The sequence below is a fragment of the Maniola jurtina genome, chromosome 1, assembly GCF_905333055.1.
Source record: "Maniola jurtina chromosome 1, ilManJurt1.1, whole genome shotgun sequence".
Lineage (NCBI taxonomy): Eukaryota > Metazoa > Arthropoda > Insecta > Lepidoptera > Nymphalidae > Maniola > Maniola jurtina.
Window position 1 is genome coordinate 15,828,536 of NC_060029.1, and position 20,615 is coordinate 15,849,150.

The 20,615-nt window shown below is 35.7% G+C and overlaps 1 protein-coding gene and 2 long non-coding RNA genes across 4 annotated transcripts in view; 2 read left to right on the top strand and 1 right to left on the bottom strand.

The window, feature by feature from the left end:
- The window catches only part of LOC123864576, a 144,725-nt gene that overhangs the window by 13,631 nt on the left and 110,479 nt on the right, over positions 1 to 20,615 (top strand). The window lies entirely within an intron of this gene.
- On the top strand, positions 5,703 to 9,633 carry LOC123865081. The gene is made up of 2 exons (XR_006795893.1): positions 5,703 to 6,013; positions 7,082 to 9,633. It is a non-coding gene; the product is annotated as an uncharacterized LOC123865081 (long non-coding RNA).
- LOC123865062 lies at positions 15,990 to 18,662 on the bottom strand. Its single transcript, XR_006795888.1, has 2 exons — positions 18,514 to 18,662; positions 15,990 to 17,470 (listed from the first exon to the last, which is right to left on the bottom strand). It is a non-coding gene; the product is annotated as an uncharacterized LOC123865062 (long non-coding RNA).

The window sequence follows — 20,615 nt, forward strand, 5'->3', positions numbered from 1 at the left end:
ACGGACATAGTTATGTAAGCGGTTAAGCGGATGGGTTTTTAGGAATCCCGTGGGAACTTTTTGATTTTCCGAGATAAAAAGTAGCCTATGTCCGTCCCCAGGATGTAAGCTAACTCTGTACCAAACGTCAAAATCAGTCAAACTGTTGGGCCGTGAAAAGGTACCAGATTGGCAGACAGACACACTTTCTCATTTGTAATATTAGTATGGATGATTGTCGTCAAGCGCAAGTCTATCTTCTTGCAATAAAAAAACTTTTCGGTCGCTACGTCACGCTTCGCTGCCGCCGCACGTGCTACATGACCAAGGCTGAACAAACGTTCATATCAGCAAAAAACAACACTCAACTCAACTGCCCCCGACGTGTTTTGCTTTTGAAACCAGTTCAAACTAGATTCGAGGCTGCTATTTAAATTTTTTTAGCGGTTTCTTGTGTTATTATTTATGTAGACCTTTATTATTGGACCCTGTTGGACGGGTCAGTTACATCCTGTTGACGGTTGAGGGCCGTTGAAACTCGGATTTGCCTTTACTTCAATGAGTGCTGCAGCTATTGGAAAGTAGATAAGAAAGTAGCTCAAGATAATATGAAATTGTATTTCCGTTATGAATATGAGAAACCACCATTTAAGTACTTACCTACCATTTTTTTTTCAATAAGTTCATATATAAATACTTACATAATATTATAATGCCGTATTTTTCTTGGTGGTTTACATGGCAGAGATAGAGTGCTTTATGCTACGTAAAATAGTAGGATTTCGCTTCGAGTCGCTGCCAATGCGAATCAACCCTTAGCATGAATTTTCAGAAATCCTTTTACGTTATAATTTTAGTAAATAAACTTGATGACTAGCAAAGCATCGCAGGGTTCAACTGGTTCAACTATGTTCAAAAACTTGTAGAGTAAATGCCAGGACAAATTTGAAGGTTGCATAATACATAACTACATACCTGGCCTACCTATGGTCAATAGCCCTGACCGCAGACTTAAAAAAAACTATTTAAATATTATGGTGATTTAATCTTTGAAGCTTATATAACCGGTATGTAAGGCGAAATGAAACGACATTTGCTATAGTTTGGACACCTAATTGTGTGAAAGAAATTTTTTACAGTAGGTAGGTACTGTACGTTATTTAAAATCAATTAATACCTAGGTCTTCTTTAGGTACCTACCTCCTAGCCGATGCCCGCGACTTCGCCCGCGTGGATTTAGGTTTTTCGAAATCCCGTGGGAACTCTTTGATTTTCCGGGATAAAAAGTAGCCTATGTGCTAATCCAGGATATTACCTATCTCCATTCCAAATTTTAGCCAAATCCGTCCAGTAGTTTTTGCGTGAAGAAGTAACAAACATACACACACACACACACACATACCAACTTTCGCTTTTATAATATTAGTGTGATGCAGATCATCTCCCGACGTCTTTTAGTAGACTTTTTAACTTGATTAGGCGTCTTTAGCAAGTTCCAAAAATATTGTTTTGCGCATAACGTTATCTCGGCAAAGGCTAACAAGTTACATGTCGAGCCTCGAGGCAATCCAAACACTGATAATGATAACTGATAATAACTGATAACTCGATAAGGGAGGCACGTGCCGCTCTTGTGGCTTGGCTTACGTCAGTTTTTAGCGGTTCTTGTTTGAACAGATGTGATGTTAAATATATGCACACACCAAGAACCGCGTTGCAGAAAGCGCCAGGGCTGCAATAGACGCATTCTGGACTTTCTTGTTGACTCTTCTCGGTAGTATCTGCTTTCTGAACCGGTTGTAACATTTCCATGTCACACATTCGAGCGGAATTACGGACGCTTTTTGCAGCTTGTGGAATTCCTTTACGTTTGTTCGGCGAAGAATGTTGTCCAAAATTGGAGGTACTTACTAGATAAATTTTTGTAACATCCCAGTGACCTGAGGTTAGGACTTAGGAGTTAGGACCGATGTAAGAATGTAGATGTACAAAAAATAATGAGTCTCTTAGTGTGTTAAAATATGAGGACTTAAAGAACTTCAATGGAACAATCTTGCAAACCGTTATTTGATTATTCTATTGAAGTTGCAAAAATGAGATTTAAGCTATTTAAGCTAGGGTAAGCAGTACTTTCACGCCTCTATGGCCTGCACGCTACTGCTCATTGGTTATGTTAGCTAAGGTATATGATTTATCAAACACGAACGTTCCAAAGCACAATCAAGTCCAAATTGAGATATTATGAACAAATCGATTACTAACCAGCTGGGCGATTACGTTAAAATGGCATGTTGCACCGCAAAAGAAATATCCTGGATAAGTACTTAATAATTGTGAGTTAGAACATTTTTATAAATAACGTCCAATTACACTGGAGTCTAGAGGTTTCACTTTTACGGTATTTTATATAACACATAGTAACTGACAGAACGAAGCGGCCCAAGGTCCCAGATACTGCTGTATCTACATGAGATTAGATAACCAGGCAAAGACCTGAGACGACTTGATAAGCCGCCTAGAATATTTATAGCATGCAATTCATTAGAGCGCAGTTACTGTAACTAAAGAAACTACACACGTAGATAATTAGTTAAAAATACATACAATTTGTGCGTTTTTCAAAGTGCACATATTAAGAAGAATCACTCTCTTCTTCAGGCTAAGCGCCTCAATACCAACTCCTTTGATTTGATCAGATAAAAAACGGGTAGTCCAATTTCTTAAACGAACCGGCTCGTTGGAAAGCCTAGATGACCACAGAGACGTTAGCTCTCCTTACTTGTTCATCGCCTTTGTAAAGGAGTGTTTTGAGGAGCTGTTTGATTTTATTCCACCCTCCTTTTTCTAGAATCGCATCGCACGCCATCAACAGAAGTTCACCCTCATCACCTGGGTGCCTGGTGAACTTCCGTTGTGCCAGATCTTTTGTTCCACGCATGAAAACTGTGGAACCAACTCTACGGCGTTCTCACTCAATGAAGGATGTAAAGGAAAGCTGTTCCAATATTATTCTAAAGATGAAAGCTGACTGAAAGGATAAAGCAGCTCAAAATAATCTGGGTATCAGCTTCATTAGTATATTCGCTATGGTATAAACTAACACTAACTTGTTTTTGTAAATTAAATCAAAATAATGCTCATAATCAATTAAATCTTTTGTTACTGCGTTCATGTACCTGTCTAGTCTTTAATTAAAACTCATTCATAGTCTTATTCTCGTTGCCCTTCCTCGTTAACGCAACTTGGCCCTTAGTTCAAAAGAACCCCCAAGACATTGATATTGGCAAATCCTTTCATACAATCTCAAATCAACTGTCAATAGTACAACATTAATTGGCAGTAGCCATTATCATCTACTCCAACGTCTCCAAGCGTCATTTCCTTGTAATGCAACGCATAATACAATATGGCCCTCGGTCCAAAATACGTCCAGCTGAAAATGAACCCCCAAGACATTTATATTGGCAAATTCTTTCATACACTCAGCTGCCGTCAAATCAGCTGGCAGTAGTTCAACATACAAGTGTAAATTAAAAATTTTCAACACCCCCGACAAATCATTTTCAAATAAATAATTATGTATATCTAGGCAACGTCCATCTTGACAGCTTGACATTTGTCAATTGACATAATATTATGAACCTAACGGTTATCTAACCTTCTTTCCTACAAGAAAACTAGAAAAGAGCTGATAACTCTTAAACGGCTGAACCAATTTTTTTAGATTATAGCTAAGAACACTCTCGATCAAACCACCTTTCAAACAAAAAAAACTAAATTAAAATCGGTTCATTCGTTTAGGCGCTACGATGCCACAGACAGATACACAGATACACAGATACACAGACACACAGATACACACGTCAAACTTATAACACCCCTCTTTTTGGGTCGGGGGTTAAAAATGGCGTTCGTCCATTATCGGAGAGAGGCGAGAGGTCATTACTCTGTTATTGCCTACTTATATATTATGTTCATGTCATACTATTATTATGTTATCGCATTGCTCCCGGCCCTCCCCAGACGAGGATGTGATAATGATAATCCTGCTCTTATCTTTTTGTAGCATATTGGCTGTTTTTTTTACGCGATTACCAGGGGGTATGTCTAGCGGGCTGTGTGTGTTTGAGTGTGAGGCCGTGTGTACGTGTGCGTGGGTGTGTATGTTTGTTTATTTATTTATCGGTTCATTGGTACCTCATAATTGAGAAGATAGGTAACTAAATATTTTTTAAACCGAACTGTTGTTTCTCTCTGTCTATCCGTTACCTTTTTGAAGCTCAACAATTTGATGTTTGTCACAAAAATATAGCGATTCTTGGGAAAAGACAATACTTTTTATACTTACCGGAAAAAATTACGGTTTATACGGAGTTTGAATAAAACTAAACTCCAAGAGTCTTCTTGGTGAAAAAACGATTAATAGTAAACTCGTTTGATATGAAAAAAATCTTAAACAAGTTAAAATCTTTAAAAAATCTTCAATTTCTCCGAGATTTTTGTGTATATTTGCATATTTCCTTTGAACAAACACGAGGTAGGTCTATTACATACGAGTACACATTCACTATGAAGTAGGTTACCAGAGCGTAACTAACTGAGGTTTTTGAAAGGAAATAAAAAACCGATTGAGTGCGAGTCAGACTCGCGCACCGAGGGTTCCGTACTCGGGTATTTTTGCCGACATTTTGCAGGATAAATCAAAAACTATGTATTTTGAATAAATAAAACCCACTAATTCGCTGTTTTCGGATTTTTTTCCTTTACTTGTGCTAACCTGCCAAATTTCATAAGTCTAGGTCAACGGGAAGTACCCTATAGGTTTCTTGACAGACAGACAACGAAGTGATCCTATAAGGGTTCCTTTTTTTCCTTTTAAGGCACGGAACCCTAAAAAAAAATACAACCTCTTTATAAGCACAATTACTTACACAACATAATATTCTCGGCGTACCGCATACACCTAATGATATGAATGTTATATAAATACACGTTAGATGATCATTAATATGTTTATGAGGCTTTAGATATCCGAGCCTTCATCACCTGATGATATTATGACTGTGTATCTACGTCATTAGTGTTTTCTGTCTCGACATGTTAACTGATCATCATCATCATCATCAACAACCGATATATGTCCATGACTGGACACAGGTCCACTCGTCACAGTCTTGCCCCACCCACACTAGCGGCTTCCCGCTACTCGCCTGATGTCGTCCGTCTGCCTAGGGCTCTTCCAACGCTGTGCTTTCTGGTACGAGGTCGCCATTCCAGCACTTTGGGACCCCAACGTCTACCGTATCTCTATTAACTATTCTTCTTCCTCGTCGTAACACTCTTGGCAGAGCAGTCGTGGTCATCACGAAGCAACGTCTTTGAGGGCAGATGGTATACGCCTCACGAGCATTCGCCACTTCTCCCTGCAACAGCCTGGTACACTCGTGCAAGGGACCGCCCACAGCAGACTTAATTTGGTCGGTCCATCGCATGGGCGACCTTCCTCGCCCTCTGGTGCCCTTCCCCTGCACGACAAGACGGTCGATGGAGTTACTCTCACGCCGGGAGACGTGTCGAAAGAATTTCAATATGCGACTCTGTGAGTCTGTACTAAAGCCGAAAGTCCTAGTTAACTTTTACTTTTAAATAAAACTGTGAACGATTAGAAAGCAAGCACAAATTCAAATTCAAAATATTGTAAGCTCATTTATCACTTTTAGGTAAACTTATATTAGGTACATAAAGAATTACATTATAAATATTTAAAATGGAAAAATAATAATTATAAAATATCTGCTACGTCTTTAATATTGTGGTGTAGAGCCTAGAGGCGACATTCATTCATTATGGAACGACAGAGCAAACGGACGTATTGTGATTGTATTCTGTTAAAGGTGAAAAATATACAATGTGAAAACTAATGTCGAGATTTATTTAAAAATCCTGATAACCTGAAGCTGTGGCTACAGCTTCAGAAGTGGGATCCCGGAAAATAACACTATTTTCTGTTCCACGCCAACGACTACGTTAAAGTGTAAGTAGCGTTTATATACCTATGTGATTACTTTTCTCTCCTATAACTATCGTATAGCTAATATTTTATCAAGAAAACAATTCAGTCTACGATGTTAAATGCGAATTTACGGTAATCAAAAGTTATTGGCCGATTACCATTGTCTCCAAATTACCCATCTAAGTATAGTCAAACCGGCGCGCGAAGGGTTAAAAGCAATACAACTTTTTTTTTACAGTGTGTTTATATTTTATGTCATTTTCAAGGATATGGTAAAGAGTAGAGAGTGATTGAAGACAATGTTTAGAAAACCCGAAATTATACGACCGCGACGTTAAAGTCGTAGGATAGTTGCATAAAGATCTTTCAAAATGGGCATTTTGTCTTGTGAAAACATCTATTTAACCTAATAAAATATGACATTATAGTAACCGCGACTGACTAACGAGGTAGTTACCTACGTACCATTATGTGACCGTTTCATGATTTGAAGTCGTATAATACTAAAGCAATAAGACCATTTTGTATGTTGAGTAGTATACATATAATTCTTTATGTTTTCTGTTTTTGTTTTGTGGTTTATCTCCATTTTAATCACTATTACTTTAGTTTTGAATGAGATCCTAAAGTACTGCAAGATATTTATTTAAGAAAAAAATGAAAAGTGGCTGTCATAGAATTATGTCGCATCGCCTGTTGCTGGGCCCCATTGATGGCTCTCTTGTTTATATTTCATGTAGTTAGTAGGTACTTATCAACAGGTATTCGTTTATATACGACTTACGAGTTGCGGAGCTGGTGATTGTTTATGTTAAATGTAATGAGATCCCGTATTCACTTCGCAGTACTGAGTTTTTATTATTTCCTTTGTGTATTTTGGCTCAATCTAAAATATGTTTGCTTGTATTGTTAAGTTTGAATCATGATTAATATCGTTTCGGGTCGGAGTTTTTCCGTACCTAACCAAGGAGTAACGTGAAGTCAAAATAGTAATACTATTTTTGTGAAGTCAAAACTTGTTATTACATTCGAAGAAAGGCAGGCTTAATATGTCATTACTACGAACGAGATTTCTAAGCTCTTTGTCAGTTTCAGATTCTGAACTATGGAACGAGGTGATGATCAGCCACGGAGAGTGGCCTATGACTGGTTTAGTGCAGACCCAGGTGTACCCAGGTTCGAGGGTCAGGGTCGGGAAGCACTAGAAATTATTATTCAGAGTAAGCAAGGGTATTGCGGGTGCGCTATACCGAAGTAGAGAAGGGTATTGCGGGTGCGTTATACCGAGGTAGAGAAGGGTATTGCGGGTGCGCTATACCGATGTAGAGTATAACACAGATAAACGGCTTGACAGAGGGCGTCAACGACGGAAAGAATTTGAAGGGCGGAGAAATATAGAGAGATCTGTTCGTATACCGGTGGGTGCAAAACGAGGACGTTCGACTAGCTCTTCTCTGGAACGTGGTGAATTGAGCTAAGAGGAAGAAGTGAAGCTAAGACCAGACACGAGAAGATGAGGTAAATTCAAAATCTCGAGCCGGATGATTCAGTTAATTGAAGTTACCAATCGATTCAGTTAATGAAGAGTTCCAATTCAGTGGTAGATTATTTTGACGATTCAACAGCATTTGTAAAAGTTTAGTTAAAAAAAAATATATACTTTGAACTTGAAGATAAATCAAAGTTAACTTTTAACACTAATAATATTTATTATTCCTGAGTTCGATTCTATGTCGAGAGAACAAACGATCCCAATTTGGCTAATAAAAAAGTAGAAGCATGTTCTGAAAATTACTATCCATTATACCTTTCCAAAACTAGCTAATGTAGCTAAGTCATGGTATCAGAGCTTACCGAGTATGAAAGTATATTATGTGGGCCGAAAGGAAAAATAAACTAATCGAATCATTTTCCTTGCGAACAGACTACGTTGAATTCTTGACTAAAACAAAATACTGGTTAAGCAAGTTAAATATGGAGAATCTCTTGAGCAATAATATTATGCTAAGGTATATTTAAAACAAAAACAAATTTTTAATAATTATTGTTCGTTTATGTATAAGAGTTAACTGCCATACTTATTTGTCATCATTTAAATATTTGAAACCATATTATCTACATGGTTATCATTTTATATTTTCTGTGTATATCTTGTTTGATGCATATATTTATTTAAGAATTGCTGTGTACACTGTACACCGGTTGTTGCTTGGATCCTGATCTATTGTTTCTATATTTAGACTTTCTACATTTATAACCTGTTGGGTGCGCCTTTTTCAATAAAATAAAATAAAATGAAATTTGTTAAATAGGTGTAAATTATGGATATCAGGCTGTAGATTGTTTACTGTACGGCGTTGAGGATAGAGCTGTAAAAGTTAGTGCGTAGGCTGAACAGTTTTCAGAACCAAAAAAAGTCATAAAATATTTTAGAATCTTTAAATTATGTCAAGCCCCGAAATCTACGATTCACATTTTAAATTTCGGAATGAACGTAGGAATGCTATTCCAACTGTTAGATCCAGCAGTTTGAGAGTCGATACAAGATGATATACCACAATTATTGCAATGAACATGGTCACCCGAGTTTAAAGTGCATGAAATATCCTGCAAAGTGATGTACCTGCGAGATATCAGGCCATTTATCTATTATAATTCACTGTTTTACAAATAAAACTAACAAAGATCGCGAAAAGGATGCGAATTTCACAAAGGATAAAAATGAAGCAAGTTGTTGAATTACGTCATACAGTGAATCTCTAGTGAATATATCGTTTCAATTAAAATAAATAATAATTAGGAGACTGTCATTTGGAGTCGGAAAGTCAGTGTTCTGTCATTATGTTAACAAAGGTCACGGAACTCAATTTAGAAATAGTTGTACCAAAGGAGTTACCCGTACTCAGAGGCATTGGTGCCAATCTTATAGCTCCAGTAGGTATGATGACTGTTTCCGTAGTAGTACAAGGTATAAAAAATAAACCATTAATGTGTATATCGTTGAATATTATGTTATTGCCCAGTCAGTCTTATTGGATAGATAGATAGAAGTCTTTATTGCACACAAAAACACATGTAAAGGACTACAACACAGAAAGAAGAAAACAGAAAAAAACTATTGTGTGCAAAGGCGGCCTTATTTCTTAGAGCAATATCTACCAGGCAACTTTTGCTGAAACAAGAAGCTAATGTTGTATAGTACAAAATCGCAAAGAATTCATCGATATTACTTATATATACCTATATTAATTAATTATTATATTAATAAACATAATAAAATATAAACATACATACATAACTATTCTAAGTAAATAATATATATACTATATATGGCAATATAGTTACTTGCATAACAGGGATACATATAATAAAATAATAAACGATATTTAACTATTATGGCAAAGATAAATAAAATTCTTTAAGACTATTTTAAATATGGGCAGGGATTTCGAATTCTGAATATTTTTGGGCAGGTCATTCCACAGTTGTACAGCACATACTGAAAAGGATTCCACGTAGAATTTTGTCATTCATTATTAGTAATTCTTTCACCTAAAACCCGGATATTGTTATCACAAAGACCTCTGCTGCGATTAGATTTCAGAAGATGTCGAGCATTAAAACACGCTTAGTAGCAATTATAAAAAAAAAAAAAGATACAGAAATACATCCTAATACATTACGTGCTATTCAGATTGTTGCCGAACCCAATACATGTGGCCAAGTTTTCGTGAACGGTTCGGTTTGTGGTCCGGAAGGGAAGGAATATTATCTTCTCCCGTGAGAGTAAGACATCAGGGATAATCGTGGTGTCCTGCGTATTTACAACGTTTCCCTGACATGATCGTGAAGAGAAGGGAGCACTTTTGACACACGTGATTCTCAAAGGTTCTGAATTCATGCAATGTTACGTTTTGTGAATCCCAGGAAAATGATGATCTAAACTGTAATCATGATTTGAGTACAAGTGATCGATTGAAAATTACAAGAATTAGTAAAGAAATACCTTGATTGTTTTTCGAACGGACTTCATGATCTAGATGGTGATTGAATTCGAGGACATGAAGACGGTTATCTACCGACTGTACCACATGTTATACGCTGATCGTACGTTGGTTAGGAACATGGTACAGAAGATGGTCGAGCATTAGACAATTTGGGAGTCAACTTTATCATACGCTAGTCCAATTTTACTTGTGCATAAAATTGGTGATAAACGCTTTTGTGTAGATTACAGAACGTTAAGTCGCAAAACTAACAAGGAATACTATCCACCCCCTCGTATCGAAGACCAACTCGACCAATTAGAAGGCAACAAAGTATGCACATCATTAGAACTGGCCTCAGTGTATTACCAAATATCAGTAGCAGAGGAGTCACGACAGGACAGCTTTTGTAACCCGCGATGGCCAATACAAGTACAACCGGATGCCTATTGGTTTAGTGAATGTACCCTTAGTATTCAATCGTGTAATTAATAAAATACTGCTCGAGGCAAAAACTAAATACACTATCGTCTATATGAATGATGTCCTTATTTATTTATTTTATTTATTTTTAATTTTTAAGGTAAACTAACAGCATGATCACAAAACACTTATATAGTACACTGGTACACTGGTATAGTGGTGTAACACACCACTTACAGGTATATACAATTTGATATGATAATTAAAAAAAAAATTAGCATTAAATTAATATCATTCCATCTAAGGACGTCGCCAAAGATCAAAAGCGATTGGAAGAGGTTTAAAAAAAATGCTTGAAGGGGCGGCGGGCTAAAATTAAGCAAATGTCATTTCTTCATTGAAACCAGAGACTTTTTTTTTGGATATTCCTATATTGAGGCTGTAACTAAATTTAATAAGCTCATCAATCAACATAAACTGCAACAATTTCTAGGACTATCTGGATATTGATAGACCTATACTAGAATTGTATAGCCCAAATGCTGAAGCCCAAGCTGACACGGATGCCAGTATGAAAGGTGTAGCTGGTATCCTTCTTCAGGCGAATTCAAATGGAGTTTTCCAGCCTGTGTCATATTTTAATAGAAAAACGAACACGGAGGAGTGTTAGCACCATTTTTATGACCTAGACACTGGCGGTGGTCGCATCTTTAAATCGGTTTAGAATCTATCTTATTGGTATTCCTCTTAAAATATTTACAAACTGTAACGTGAACTACTCCTGTAAAACCACGAATTGCTCGATAGTGCAATCAAACTCATGAAGTTGAATCCACCATTGAGGATTCAACATTAAATGTAGAAGTGAAGGGATCCTGAGTGCAGTATTAAACGAAGCTATTAAGGTGTCATCCGAGGAGGAGTTAGCAAGTACTAGAGAAGAAGCAAAAGTTAAAATAATAGAAATATAAACCAAATATAGAGAAAAATATAATAGTCATAGGAACACTCCCAAACAATATTCTGAAGGTGACCTAGTAAGAGTATAGCGGCAAATGCCTGACGATGAGCAGTCACAGAAACTGGTTGTAAAGTAGTAGTCCATATCCCATCATAAAAATCCTTCCTAATGATAGGTGTGTCATTAAAGATACGCCGTTATCGCGTAAAAATAACCGTTGCTACGAAGCCATAGGTGCAGTAGACAAAATACAGCCAGGGCTAAATTTTTCTATGGATTTAGAAAGTAGTTAAATATGAATAATTATGACGATACGATAATTGTAATATAATTTGTAATTATAAAAAATGATGAAACGTAATTGTCAAAGATTTTAATATTATGTTTTAATTTTTTTTAAATATATCAAAGAATTCTTAATTAATTTTTAGAATTAGTTACTCTAGTTGATTGTGTTATTTTCAATTATTATTGGTACTATAAATTGTAAATTTCGTATAACAGAGCGAAGGGACTCGCTCATTGCAGGAAGGCCGAGCTGTAAGCTCATTTATCACTTTTAGGTAAACTTATATTAGGTACATAAAGAATTACATTATAAATATTTAAAATGGAAAAATAATAATTATAAAATATCTGCTACGTCTTTAATATTGTGGTGTAGAGCCTAGAGGCGACATTCATTCATTATGGAACGACAGAGCAAACGGACGTATTGTGATTGTATTCTGTTAAAGGTGAAAAATATACAATGTGAAAACTAATGTCGAGATTTATTTAAAAATCCTGATAACCTGAAGCTGTGGCTACAATATTTTTATTTAATTAGACTTTTTCAAGTTCTTTTGAATCGTCAAAAGCATCTACCACTGGTTCGGAATGCCTTTCCTACCGTGAAGAACCAGCAAGAAACTCGGCGATTGCTTTTTTCAAAGATTCGATTGTAGCCACAGCTTCAGGTTATCAGGATTTGTTTTTAAATAAATCTCGACATTAGTTTTCACTTTGTATATTTGACATTTAAAACAGAATACAATCACAATACGTCCGTCCGCTCTGTCGTTCCATAATGAATGAATGTCGCCTCTAGGCTCTACACCACAATATTAAAGACGTAGCAGATATTTTATAATTATTATTTTTACATTTTAAATATTTATAATGTAATTCTTTATGTACCTAATATAAGTTTACCTAAAAGTGATAAGTGAGCTTACAGCTCGGCCTTCCTGCAATGAGCGAGTCCCTTCGCTCTGTTATACGAAATTTACAATTTATAGTAACAAATAATAATTGAAAATAACACAATCAACTAGAGTAACTAATTCTAAAAATTAATTAAGAATTCTTTGATATATTTAAAATAATTAAAACATAATATTAAAATCTTTGACAATTACATTTCATCATTTTTTATAATTACATATTATATTACAATTATCGTATCGTCATAATTATTCATATTTAACTACTTTCTAAATCCATAGAAAATTTTTGCCCTGGCTGTATTTTGTCTACTGCACCCATGGCTTCGTAGCAGCGGTTATTTTTACGCGATAACAGCGTATCTTTAATGACACACCTATCATTAGGAAGGATTTTTATGATGTGATATGGACTCTGGTACTTTACAACCAGTTTCTGTGACTGCTCATCGTCAGGCATTTGCCGCTATACTCTTACTAGGTCACCTTCAGAATATTGTTTGGGAGTGTTCCTATGACTATTATATTTTTCTCTATATTTGGTTTATATTTCTATTATTTTAACTTTTGCTTCTTCTCTAGTACTTGCTAACTCCTCCTCGGATGACACCTTAATAGCTTCGTTTAATACTGCACTCAGGATTCCTTCACTTCTACATTTAATGTTGAATCCTCAATGGTGGATTCAACTTCATGAGTTTGATTGCACTATCGAGCAATTCGTGGTTTTACAGGAGTAGTTCACGTTACAGTTTGTAAATATTTTAAGAGGAATAAGATAGATTTTAAACCAATTTAAAGATGCGACCACCGCCAGTGTCTAGGTCATAAAAATGGTGTTTACACTCCTCCGTGTTCGTTTTTCTATTAAAATATGACACAGGCTGGAAAACTCCATTTGAATTCGCCTGAAGAAGGATACCAGCTACACCTTTCATACTGGCATCCGTGTCAGCTTGGGCTTCAGCATTTGGGCTATACAATTCTAGTATAGGTCTATCAATATCCAGATAGTCCTAGAAATTGTTGCAATTTATGTTGATTGATGAGCTTATTAAATTTAGTTACAGCCTCAATATAGGAATATCCAAAAAAAAGTCTCTGGTTTCAATGAAGAAATGACATTTGCTTAATTTTAGCCCGCCGCCCCTTCAAGCATTTTTTTTAAAACCTCTTCCAATCGCTTTTGATCTTTGGCGACGTCCTTAGATGGAATGATATTAATTTAATGCTAATTTTTTTAATTATCATATCAAATTGTATATACCTGTAAGTGGTGTGTTACACCACTATACCAGTGTACCAGTGTACTATATAAGTGTTTTATGATCATGCTGTTAGTTTACCTTAAAAATGAAAAATAAATAAAATAAATAAATAAGGACATCATTCATATAGACGATAGTGTATTTAGTTTTTGCCTCGAGCAGTATTTTATTAATTACACGATTGAATACTAAGGGTACATTCACTAAACCAATAGGCATCCGGTTGTACTTGTATTGGCCATCGCGGGTTACAAAAGCTGTCCTGTCGTGACTCCTTGCTACTGATATTTGATAATACACTGAGGCCAGTTCTAATGATGTGCATACTTTGTGGCCTTCTAATTGGTCGAGTTGGTCTTCGATACGAGGGGGTGGATAGTATTCCTTGTTAGTTTTGCGACTTAACGTTCTGTAATCTACACAAAAGCGTTTATCACCAATTTTATGCACAAGTAAAATTAGACTAGCGTATGATAAGGTTGACTCCCAAATTGTCTAATGCTCGACCATCTCCTGTACCATGTTCCTAACCAACGTACGATCAGCGTATAACATGTGGTACAGTCGGTAGATAACCGTCTTCATGTCCTCGAATTCAATCACCATCTAGATCATGAAGTCCGTTCGAAAAACAATCAAGGTATTTCTTTACTAATTCTTGTAATTTGTAATCGGTCACTTGTACTCAAATCATGATTACAGTTTAGATCATCATTTTCCTGGGATTCACAAAACGTAACATTGCATGAATCCAGAACCTTTGAGAATCACGTGTGTCAAAAGTGCTCCCTTCTCTTCACGATCATGTCAGGGAAACGTAAATACGCAGGACACCACGATTATCTCTGATGTCTTACTCTCACGGGAGAAGATAATATTCTTTCCCTTCCGGACCACAAACCGAACTGTTCACGAAAACTTGGCCACATGTATTGGGTTCGGCAACAATCTGAATAGCACGTAATGTATTACGATGTATTTCTGTATCTTTTTTTTTTTATAATTGCTACTAAGCGTGTTTTAATGCTCGACATCTTCTGAAATCTAATCGCAGCAGAGGTCTTTGTGATAACAATATCCGGGTTTTAGGTGAAAGAATTACTAATAATGAATGACAAAATTCTACGGGGAATCCTTTTCAGTATATGCTGTACAACTGTGGAATGACCTAACCAAAAATAATCGGAATTCGAAATCCCTGCCCATATTTAAAATAGTCTTAAAGAATTTTATTTATCTTTGCCATAATAGTTAAATATCGTTTATTAATTTTTTATATGTATCCCTGTTATGCAAGTAACTATATTGCCATATATGGTATATATATATATATATATATATTATTTACTTAGAATAGTTATGTATGTATGTTTATATTTTATTATGTTTATTAATATAATAATTAATTAATATAGGTATATATAAGTAATATCGATGAATTCTTTGCGATTTGGTACTATACAACATTAGCTTCTTGTCTCAGCAAAAGTTGCCTGGTAGATATTGCTCTAAGAAATAAGGCCGCCTTTGCACACAATAGTTTTTTTTCTGTTTTCTTCTTTCTGTGTTGTAGTCCTTTACATGTGTTTTTGTGTGCAATAAAGACTTCTATCTATCTATCCAATAAGACTGACTGGGCAATAACATAATATTCAACGATATACACATTAATGGTTTATTTTTTTTATACCTTGTACTACTACAGAAACAGTCATCATACCTACTGGAGCTATAAGATGCCACCAATGCCTCTGAGTACGGGTAACTCCTTTGGTACAACTATTTCTAAATTGAGTTCCGTGACCTTTGTTAACATAATGAGAGAACACTGACTTTCCGACTCCAAATGACAGTCTCCTAATTATTATTTATTTTAATTGAAACGATAATTATTCACTAGAGATTCACTGTATGACGTAATTCAACAACTTGCTTCATTTTTATCCTTTGTGAAATTCGCGTCCTTTTCGCGATCTTTGTTAGTTTTATTTGTAAAACAGTGAATTATAATAGATAAATGGCCTGATATCTCGCAGGTACATCACTTTGCAGAATATTTCATGCACTTAAAACTCGGGTGACCATGTTCATTGCAATTGTGGTATATCATCTTGTATCGACTCTCAAACTGCTGGATCTAACAGTTGGAATAGCATTCCTATGTTCATTCCGAAATTTAAAATGTGAATCGTAGATTTCGGGGCTTGACATAATTTAAAGATTCTAAAATATTTTATGACTTTTTTTTTTTGGTTCTTAAAACTGTTCAGCCTACGCACTAACTTTTACAGCTCTATCCTCAACGCCGTACAGTAAACAATCTACAGCCTGATATCCATAATTTACACCCATTTAACAAATTTCATTTTATTTTATTTTATTGAAAAAGGCGCACCCAACAGGTTATAAATGTAGAAAGTCTAAATATAGAAACAATAGATCAGGATCCAAGCAACAACCGTTGTACAATGTACACAGCAATTCTTAAATAAATATATGCATCAAACAAGATATACACAGAAAATATAAAATGATAACCATGTAGATAATATGGTTTCAAATATTTAAATGATGACAAATAAGTATGGCAGTTAACTCTTATACATAAACGAACAATAATAATTATTAAAAATTTGTTTTTGTTTTAAATATACCTTAGCATAATATTATTGCTCAACAGATTCTCCATATTTAACTTGCTTAACCAGTATTTTGTTTTAGTCAAGAATTCAGCGTAGTCTGTTCGCAAGGAAAATGATTCGATTAGTTTATTTTTCCTTTCGGCCCACATATACTTTCATACTCGGTAAGCTCTGATACCATGACTTAGCTACATTAGCTAGTTTTGGAAAGGTATAATGGATGGAAATTTTCAGAACATGCTTCTACTTTTATTAGTCAAATTGGGATCGTTTGTTCTCTCGACATAGAATCGAACTCAGGAATAATAAATTATTAGTGTTAAAAGTTAACTTTGATTTATCTTCAAATTCAAAGTATATATTTTTTTTTAATTAAACTTTTACAAGTGCTGTTGAATCGTCAAAATAATCTACCACTGAATTTGAACTCTTCATTAACTGAATCGATTGTTAACTTCAATTAACTAAATCATCCGGCTCGAGATTTTGAATTTACCTCATCTTCTCGTGTCTGGTCTTAGCTTCACTTCTTCCTCTTAGCTCAATTCACCACGTTCCAGAGAAGAGCTAGTCGAACATCCTCGTTTTGCACCCACCGGTATACGAACAGATCTCTCTATATTTCTCCGCCCTGCAAATTCTTTCCGTCGTTGACGCCCTCCGTCAAGCCGTTTATCTGTGTTATACTCTACATCGGTATAGCGCACCCGCAATACCTTTCTCTATCTCGGTATAGCGCACCCGCAATACCCTTCTCTACCTCGGTATAACGCACCCGCAATACCCTTCTCTACCTCGGTATAACGCACCCGCAATACCCTTCTCTACTTCGGTATAGCGCACCCGCAATACCCTTGCTTACTCTGAATAATAATTTCTAGTGCTTCCCGACCCTGACCCTCGAACCTGGGTACACCTGGGTCTGCACTAAACCAGTCATAGGCCACTCTCCGTGGCTGATCATCACCTCGTTCCATAGTTCAGAATCTGAAACTGACAAAGAGCTTAGAAATCTCGTTCGTAGTAATGACATATTAAGCCTGCCTTTCTTCGCTTGTAATAACAAGTTTTGACATTACAAAAATAGTATTACTATCTTGGCTTCATGTTACTCCTTGGTACGGAAAAAACTCCGACCCGAAGCGATATTAATCATGATTCAAACTGAACAATACAAGCAAACATATTTTAGATTGAGCCAAAATAATAAAAGCTCAGTACTGCGAAGTGAATACGGGATCTTATTACATTTAACATAAACAATCACCAGCTCTGCAACTCGTAAGTCGTATATAAACGAATACCTGTTGATAAGTACCTACTAACTACATGAAATATAAACAAGCGAGCCATCAATGGGGCCCAGCAACAGGCGATGCGACATAATTCTATGACAGCCACTTTTCCTTTTTTTTTTCTTAAATAAATATCTTGCAGTACTTTAGGATCTAATTCAATCTTTAATCGTGATTAAAACGGAGATAAACAACAAAACAAAAACAGAAAACATAAAGAATTCTATGTATACTACTCATCAAACAAAATGGTCTTATTGCTTTAGTATTATACGACTTCAAATCATGAAACGGTCACATAATGGTACGTAGGTAACTACCTTGTTAGTCAGTCGCGGTTACTATTATGTCATATTTTATTAGGTTAAATAGATATTTTCACAAGACAAAATGCCCAATTTGAAAGATCTTTATGCAACTATCCTACGACTTTAACGTCGCGGTCGTATAATTTCGGGTTTTCTAAACGTTGTCTTCAATCACTATCTACTCTTTACAATATCCTTTAAAATGACATAAAATATAAACACACTGTTAAAAAAAAAAGTTGTAATGCTTTTAACCCTTCGTGCGCCGGTTTGACTATACTTAGTTGGGTAATTTGGAGACAATGATAATCGGCCAATAACTTTTGATTACCGTAAATTCGCATTTAACATCGTAGACTGAATTGTTTTCTTGATAAAATATTAGTTATACGATAGTTATAGGAGAGAAAAGAAATATATAAACGCTACTTACACTTTAACGTAGTCGTTGGCGTGGAACAGAAAATAGTGTTATTTTCCGGGATCCCACTTCTGAAGCTGTAGCCACAGCTTCAGGTTATCAGGATTTGTTTTTAAATAAATCTCGACATTAGTTTTCACTTTGTATATTTGACATTTAAAACAGAATACAATCACAATACGTCCGTCCGCTCTGTCGTTCCATAATGAATGAATGTCGCCTCTAGGCTCTACACCACAATATTAAAGACGTAGCAGATATTTTATAATTATTATTTTTACATTTTAAATATTTATAATGTAATTCTTTATGTACCTAATATAAGTTTACCTAAAAGTGATAAGTGAGCTTACACGATATACAGTATAATGCCATGTATAAAAGCAATATCCATGTGGGAGGAAGTTCTCAGAACGAAAAGAGTTTAGGCCATATTCCGCCACCCTGGCCAAGTGCGGATTGTCAGATTTCATACTCCGTGTGATGTAGTTTTTCACGATTGATTCAGTTAACGGATGAAGGACAAGGAGTTAATAAATGTTTGCTATCTCGCTAATTACCTTGAGATAAAGATGATGTAACGAATACTTTAAAAACATTAAATTAAGTATGAGTAGTTTCAATTGTTTATATTGTCTTATCAGTGCTGATTTCTTCTTGTAATTTACGTAAATAGGTTCCTATTTATACAATTTGTGTTTTTTGTTTGTGAAAAAGTTGAATGTGCTCTATGATCTTTATATGTCTTACCTTGAGGACTTAATAATCTTGAAGCAGTTGTACGATCGACTAATAAACTACGAATGAACTATTCAAAAGCACTTGTAAAAATTTATTTGAATAAAAACCTATTCTATTCTATGGTATCGTGTTATTATTAATGATCCCCTTAGGAGTGGAATTTCCAAAAACCTTTTTGTTGATAGATCAATCAGATCAAGTTTTTTTAAATGTACCTCCTATAAGTACAGATTGATATGTTTTAACTTTGTTTCAGGTAATATTCTGTTCTCTCCCTGCATTTTAATGTATAATGCGTAATGTTTTGGATAAAATTGGTACGTATTTTCAAACAGTATATTACACAATAGTTGAACTGAGTTAGCAAATCAGCATGCTTTTTACTCATTGTAAAAAAACTGGTCAAGAGCAAGACTCGCATACAAAGGGTTCCGTACCCATCGTACAAGCATCTTAAAAACATGGATATCCCGTCCCAAATAAAATGTATTTATTTTATGGTTTATTTTTTTCAGTGTTCCATACTCAAAAGTAACAGACTTCAAAAACCTATATTTGAGGCCGTTTAAAAATCGAAACACTCATAAAATGACCTCGGTGTGCGTCTTGTCTGTTTGTCCATCTGTTTACATCCAAGGTTAGAGTTATAAGTCTAACAGTAGCGTGACGTCACGAAATTTCTATTTGTCGTGAGTCGTGACGTTGCCGTGCCGCTGTCGTCCCGCGGTGTCTGACGAGCCTTTATTAAACCAGTAGATCGATTCAGGAAAACTTGCATCAATCATTTTTACAATCGCAATTGTTGTGATTGGCTGAATTTACGGTATTCTTGATGCAACAATGCATTGTAGCCAATAGTGAGCGAGCATCGACCAATCAGAGGTGATTGCGATTGTCACACTGTAGCTGTCATTCATTTGGCGTAATCGAGCCGCCGGACTTTGGAATTTCAAATGAGACATGTGATTAGACGTGCATTAGTGAAGTACTTTGCTTACCTATTTTGATAAATCCGGTGTGGATAATTGTACCTAATCTATACCCCTAGAACGAGTTTGATACTCGTTGTCTACCAATACGAACTTCGATGTCGAATTTCTCCCGATATTATTGACGTATAGATTTGAGGCCGTAGACAAGAATTACCATACTACTTTCAGGTTCGCCTGCTGCCATCCTGCCAATTTCGCGCACGTCATAGAGGCACTATTTAAAGCACTGCTTACCTTTAATGAGCACTGCTCAGTGCTCAATGCACATTTTTCATTCTGACAGCAAGCTATCCTACCTAACTATAATGCCTGTCCTGACTTAAAACGTGTGCATGCAATCAAGTGCTATTTTGCCATCGAATAAAACGCACGCATGTATCA